This window comes from Stegostoma tigrinum, chromosome 11 (assembly GCF_030684315.1).
Source record: "Stegostoma tigrinum isolate sSteTig4 chromosome 11, sSteTig4.hap1, whole genome shotgun sequence".
Lineage (NCBI taxonomy): Eukaryota > Metazoa > Chordata > Chondrichthyes > Orectolobiformes > Stegostomatidae > Stegostoma > Stegostoma tigrinum.
The window spans coordinates 86889222-86895779 of record NC_081364.1 but is presented as its reverse complement, the minus strand read 5'-3'; the positions used below and the strand labels follow the sequence as shown (position 1 = coordinate 86895779).

At 46.6% G+C, this 6558-nt stretch overlaps 1 long non-coding RNA gene across 1 annotated transcript; it reads left to right on the top strand.

Moving 5' to 3' along the window:
- The first annotated feature begins 2390 nt into the window (after window positions 1-2390).
- LOC132210246 (uncharacterized) lies at window positions 2391-5773 on the top strand. Its single transcript, XR_009446473.1, has 2 exons — window positions 2391-2540; window positions 5547-5773. It is a non-coding gene; the product is annotated as an uncharacterized LOC132210246 (long non-coding RNA).
- The last annotated feature ends 785 nt before the right edge of the window (window positions 5774-6558 follow it).

Here is a 6558-nt window from a genome sequence, read left to right as displayed (position 1 = left end):
ACACAGTTTAAAAATAAGGGATAGGCCATTTAGAGCAGAGTTGAGGAAAAACTTCTTCACCCAAAGAGCGGTGGATATATGGAATGCACTGCCCCAGAAGGCAGTGGAGGCCAACTCTCTGGATACTTTCAAGAAAGACATAGATAGAGCTCTTAAAGATAGTGGAATCAAGGGTTATTGGGATAAGGCAGGAACAGGATACTGATTGTGGATGATAAACCATGATCGTAATGAATGGTGGTGCTGGCTCAAAGGGCCGAATGGCCCCCTCCAGCACCTATTGTCTATTGTCTATTCATTCACCATATCCTGATACATGAACTTTGGATCACTCTCCAAAGGTATCAGTAACTATTGCCAATCCTCAGTTACATCTGGAGAATTTGATGTTTGAACTTTCTGAACCAGTACAGGTCGTGTTCTGAAGTCGCACTTGCAATGCTATTAGGTAAGGAATTACCAAATGATCGTGAAGGATTAGTGATGTTTTCCAAAAGAACAATTTAAATGTTTTCACATTTTTGATTCAATCCAATGATCTGACATATTACACAAGGTTGTCATAAAACAATATTAGACACCAGGCACTTATTAGGACACGTGACCCAAAACTGGCCAAAGAAGTAGGTTTCAAGGAATATCCTGAACAAACAAAGGGACTTTGAAAACCAGGGATGTTTAGGGAGTAAATTCAAGAGCTTATGGCCTTGCAAACTGAAAACATGAGAAAGGTGGGAGAGTTAAAACCAGAAATCTACTGGAGGTTGGAAGTCAGGGAGAACAAATATCTTCAAGGAAAAAGCAAAAGAACAGTAGATGCTTGATAGTAGTAACACAAGCAGAAATTGATGAAAAACTCAGCTTATCTGGCAGTGCTTGTGGAGAGAGAGCAGCGTTACTGTTTTGTGTCCAGTGACCCTTCTTCAGATATATCTCAGAGGGGTTTGCAGCTGGAGGGACTATCAAAGGAAGGAGATGTGATGACAAAATTTCAAAGTAAGGATATGAATTTCAAAACGTTGGTGCTTTGCCACTCAGAAAATGTTTATGTTAGTGAGCACAGGATGGCAAAACTTGAAGATGTTAAAATCGGTGAGAATAAACACACGGGCAGCAGATTTTTGGATCATTTCAAGATTTCAGGGAAGTAGTATTAAGAAGCCAGCCGGGAGTGTGTTTGTGGAGTTAAGTCGAGAGGTAGCAAAGGAATGGATGAGAGTTTCAGCAGCAGATGAACTGAGATGCTGTTGAGGTTGAAATTGTCTGTGGTCTTTGTGATAATGAGTGTGAGGGTGAGTAATATGGTTGGAAGCTCATCTTGGGGTGAAATATTGCACCATGACTGTGACCAGTGTGTTACCTGCCAGTTACCAGGGGCAGGGATGGAGTCAGTGGCGAGGGAGTAGAATTTTGCTCCCAGCCTGGATTGACATTTTTCATTGTCTATTTAAATGTGATCTATACCCCTTTTCAAACAGGAACGGACTTGGCAGCAGAACTAATTGGTGAACCAACTGTCAGCTTTATTGAGACAAAGTGTGGAGTTTATCTGTTCTGAAGTGAACTACAGTGACAAACTCAGACAGCTACTTAAAGTTGAATGTGGATTATACTGCTTAAGTCAATAACTAGGCAGTAGAGCAGTGAAACAACTTATTGGAGTTTTTGCAGCCTTGGTCTTCAAACTTTTTCTTCTGTCTTGGGCTTTTATCCTCTGATTCTCGTTGCTTTCCATTGCACAGACCTTTCTTGGGAATCTCTTTTCTGCTTGCTCTTTTTTGATTAACCCCCCTCTCTGCCCAATCACAGTTCATATGAACAACACTCACCTCACTTCACCACGTGATGTTCTTCATATTCATAATTATTCTCTTTACATCTTACCTGAGGACTGTTATATCTGTATTTATTATCCTTATTTCACCGCCATTTTTCTATTGGCTGACAGAGCGGTATCAAGAGTATCTTTAGCTTTGAGCTGCCGGAAGCCTTTTCAATCGCGACTTATTACAAAAAACAAACGAACTGGGATGTTGTCAATCAGGAACAAAAACAAAGTTGCTGGATAAGCTCAGCAGGTGCAGTGCCCCTTCCTCAGAGCGACTTATTAAAGCCCCAGGATCGCTAATGTAACAATCTTTCTCATCCAGTTCTCAGTCTCATTTGTCTCAAAATGCAACATTGTGATGACGATCGTTAGCGTCTCACAATGCCAACACAAAGCAGTGCGCATGCTCCAGCTCACAATGGAGTCTGGGTGATTGATGTCAGTGCGGGACCAATAGGAGCACAGGTGTGCCGCGCATGACCGGATGTCGCCCAATCGGAATGAAGGGAGGGCGGGATTAGTGTAAACCACGTGATCACCCACGCTTGCAGTTCAGAGTCGCTGAGACAACAGGAACAGCAGATGCTGGAGCATCTGAGATGACACGGTGTGCAGCTGGATGAACACAGCAGGTCAAGCAACATCAGACGAGCAGGAAAGCTGACGTTTCGGGCCGAGATCCTTCGCTGAGACCAAGATTTGTGCAATTGAGGTAAGAGCAGGACACGGTAAATAAAGCAAAACGGCAGAAAGCGGGAGGGACGTGATTTTTTTTATCTTGGATTCCCCAGTATCTGCAGTTCCCATTATCACGGGAAGTGATATTCGTATGGGTTTGGAAATTTCACAAACACTTAATGCACGTCGGAAAACACACGCATTTGAAACTCCCAGACTCACGTTTGCAGAAAACAAATCAATGCCTCAGATAGTGCGAGGCCTGTGTGACCGTCACCATTTTTATTGGGGACAATGATCCGCGGGGCGCATGCGCGGCAGCTTTGAAACTTTAAAAGGGCGGAGGTGAAGGTGGGCGCATGCGCATCCGCCTCTGGTAGAAAGTGAGAGAACAAGGTGTGGGGCTGGAGGAACACAGCAGGACAGGCAGCATCAGAGGAGCAGGAAAGCTGGCGTTTTCGGGCCCAGACCCTTCAGAAATGGGGGACGGGAAGGGGATTCTGAAATAAATAGAGAGAGAGAGCGGGGGGGAGGTGGGTGGAGAGGAGACAGACAAGTTAAAGAGGTGGGGATGGAGCAGGTAAAGGTGAGTGTAGGTGTGGAGGGGACAGGTCAGTCTAGGGAGGACCAACAGGTCAAAGGGGTTGGGATGAGGTTAGCAGGTAGGAAATGGGGGTGTGGCTTGAGATGGGTGGAGGGGATATGTGAGAGGAAGAACAGCTTAGGGAGGTGGGGATGAGCAGTTGTTTATTGCGAACTGAGTGTCGGTGTTCTGTAACGTGGTCCCTAAGCCTCTGCTTGGTTTCCCCGATGTAGAGGAGGCCACAACGGGTACAGCGGATGCAGTACACCACATTAGCACCTGCATTTCCCCATACAGATGGCCTAAAAGCCCTACGCTATTTCCCGTCCTGCAGGGCTGATCACTTCCCCTCCACTGACCCCATTATGCACTTAGGTGAACTCGTCCTCACCCTCAACAACTTCTCTATCAACTCCTCCCACATCCTACAGACAAAGGGGGTGGCCATGGGTACCCGCATGGGCCCAAGCTATGCCTGCCTCTTTGTCGGAACAATCCCTCTTCTGTACGTACACTGGCCCTGAACCCCACCTCTTCGTCCGGTACATGGGTTACTGTATCGGCACTGCCTCGTGCTCCCATGAGGAGCTCGAACAGTTCATCCACTTCACCAACACCTACCACCTCAACCTTAAGTTCACCTGGGCCATCTCTTAACACCTCTCTCACCTTCCTGGACCTCTGTTTCCATCTTGGGCAACCATCTGGAAACCAATATCCATTTCAAACCCACCGACTCTCTCAGCTACCTAGAATACACCTCTTCCCACCCACTGTCCTCAAAAAATGTCAACTCCTATTCCCGATTCATTCACTTCTGCCGAATCTGCTCCCAGGATTCCACTCCCGTACATCTGATGTCCTTCCTTTTCAAGGACCGCAAAGCCACCCCCCACCTCTTTCCTCCCGCAACCCCCCCCCGCAGTGATCGAGAATGCCCTTGACCGTGTCTCCTGCATTTTTCCACAACTCCTCCCTCGTACACCGTCCTTGCAATAACAACCAAAAAAGAATCTCCCTCATCCTCACGTACCACCCCACCAATCACCGGATCCAACGCATCATCCTCAGACATTTCTGCCATCAGCAATCCGACCCCAACACGAAGGACATTTTCGCCTCCCCACCCTTGCCTGTTTTCCGGAGGAACCACTCTCTCCATGACTCCCGTGGCTCCGCACTCCCCTCCAGCCCCATTACACCTGGCACTCTTCCCTGCAACCGCAGGAAGTGCTACACTTGCCCCCACACCACCTCCCTCACCCCCATCCCAGGCCCTAAGAAAACTTTCTACATCAAGCAAATGTTCATGTGCACATCTGCTAATGTGGTATACTGCATCCCCTGTACCCGTTGTGGCCTCCTCTACATTGGGGAAACCAAGCGGAGGCTTGGGGACCGCTTTGCAGAACACCTGCACTCGGTTCACAATAAACAACTGCACCTCCCAGTCATGAACCATTTCAACTCTCCGTCCCATTCCTCAGACGAAATGCCCATCCTGGGTCACCTGCAGTGCCACAACGATGCCACCCAAGGGTTGCAGGAACAGCAACTCGTATTCTCCGTGGGAACCCTGCAGCCCAATAGTGTCCATGTGGATTTCACAAGCTTCAAAATCTCCCCTCCCCCAACTACATCCCAAAACTTGGCCAGGTTGTCCCTACCTCCCTAACCTGTTCTTCCTCTCTCCTATCCCCTCCTCCCACCTCAAGCCGCACCCCCATTTCCTGCCTACTAACCTCATCCCACCCCCCTGACCTGTCTGTCCTCCCTAAACTGACCTATCACCTCACTACCTCCCCACCTATGCTCACCTTTACCTGCTCCATGCTGGCATCTTTGACTTGTCTGTCTCCTCTCTACATATCTTCTCCCTCCATCTTCGATCTGTCTCCCCCGTCTCCCTATTTAGTTCAGAAACCTCTTCCCCTACCCCATTTCTGATGAAGGGTCTAGGCCTAAAACGTCAGCTTTCCTGCTCCTTGGCCTGCTGTGTTCATCCAGCTCCACAACTTGTTATCTCGGATTGTCCAGCATCTACAGTTCCTATTATCTCTTATCCAAGAGAAATGTTTTGTTTCTTCTAGATTTCTTTCCCAGAGTGTGGGATAATAGCAGCTCGCACTGCTCTTGCTCACTTCTGTGCTTCCTGATCACCTTTGTCAGTGTCTAATCTCTTCAGTTTCTCATGATGGATACATTTGATCTCTAGCATTTTACTGTTACCTCCTTATACCTTTTTTGTGAATAAATTTTCCACTGCTCCCCACCCCCTCACCATCTGCTGCCCTCTTACCAGATTAATTTTTGAATGATATCTTTCACAGTCAGGAAATATTTTCCCAGAAAGAGTGCATTTTTCTTCCATTCCAGACCACCAAATTCGACAGCATTTTTATTCTATGTCATTCAGTTTGCACTTCTGCGACATTTGCTCTGTTTCTCCTTCCACAGATACCAGCGATCGTTGCCAAAGCCCTGTTACCTGTGGAGAAGATGATGTTTAACTTTCGTGTCCTGCTGCATTTTGTATGCTGAAGGTGCTCCCACAATGCGGCCATTTGAGAAGTTACAGATTGTTCATCTAGCGATACTGAAGAGCTGATGGTGTATGTCCAAGTCAACAAACAACTTGTATTTTTATCATGTTTTACAATTTGATTAAAAATATTATCACGAAACTTTTGATGTAAGGCCATATTAGGTCAGGTGACCAAAAAGTTACCAAATTTGCAGGTTTTCCTGACTATCTTAAAGAAGGAAAGCAAACCTAAGAGGTTTATCATGGGAATTCCAGGCCATGTTGCCTGGCAAGTGTAGAAACAGCCTCCAGTAGTGAAGCCATGATTAAACACACTGGTGGAGTCGGAAACTAAATGAGTTGTTGAAATCTTGAAGGTTGTTTGGTGCAGGGAGATTGGGCTCATCACAGCCAGGAATTAAATCAAGGATGAGAATTTTAAATTGTTGCTTATAAAAGCAGCCTTTGTGGGTCAGGGAGCACAGCAGTGATGGGTGAACAGGTCTTGGTGCAAATTAACTTGTGTGCAGCAGAATTTTAAATATTCATGAGGTTATAGGAACATTGAATGTGGGAGGCCGACTAGCAGTGCGTTTGGATAGTTACGTCTAGAGGTAACACAGGAATAGATGAGAGGTTCAGCAGATGATCTGAAACAAAGGTGTCATTGTCAGGTCAGTGTCACTGAAGTGGAAATAAGTGGTTTTTGTGCAGGGCTCTGCAGTTACCCTCACCTCACCTCAGGAATTCAGCTGTTTGTGAATTTGTGGATCAAGTCTGTAATAAGATCAGGAACTGAGTGCCTGCCGTGGCCCAAACTGGGTGTCACTGAGCAGGTTACTGCTGAGTAAGTGCTGCTTCATAGTGCTGTTGACGACACCTTCCATCACTTTACTGATAATAGAGAGTGGACTGCTTGAGGGGAAACTGGTCGGGTTGGATTTG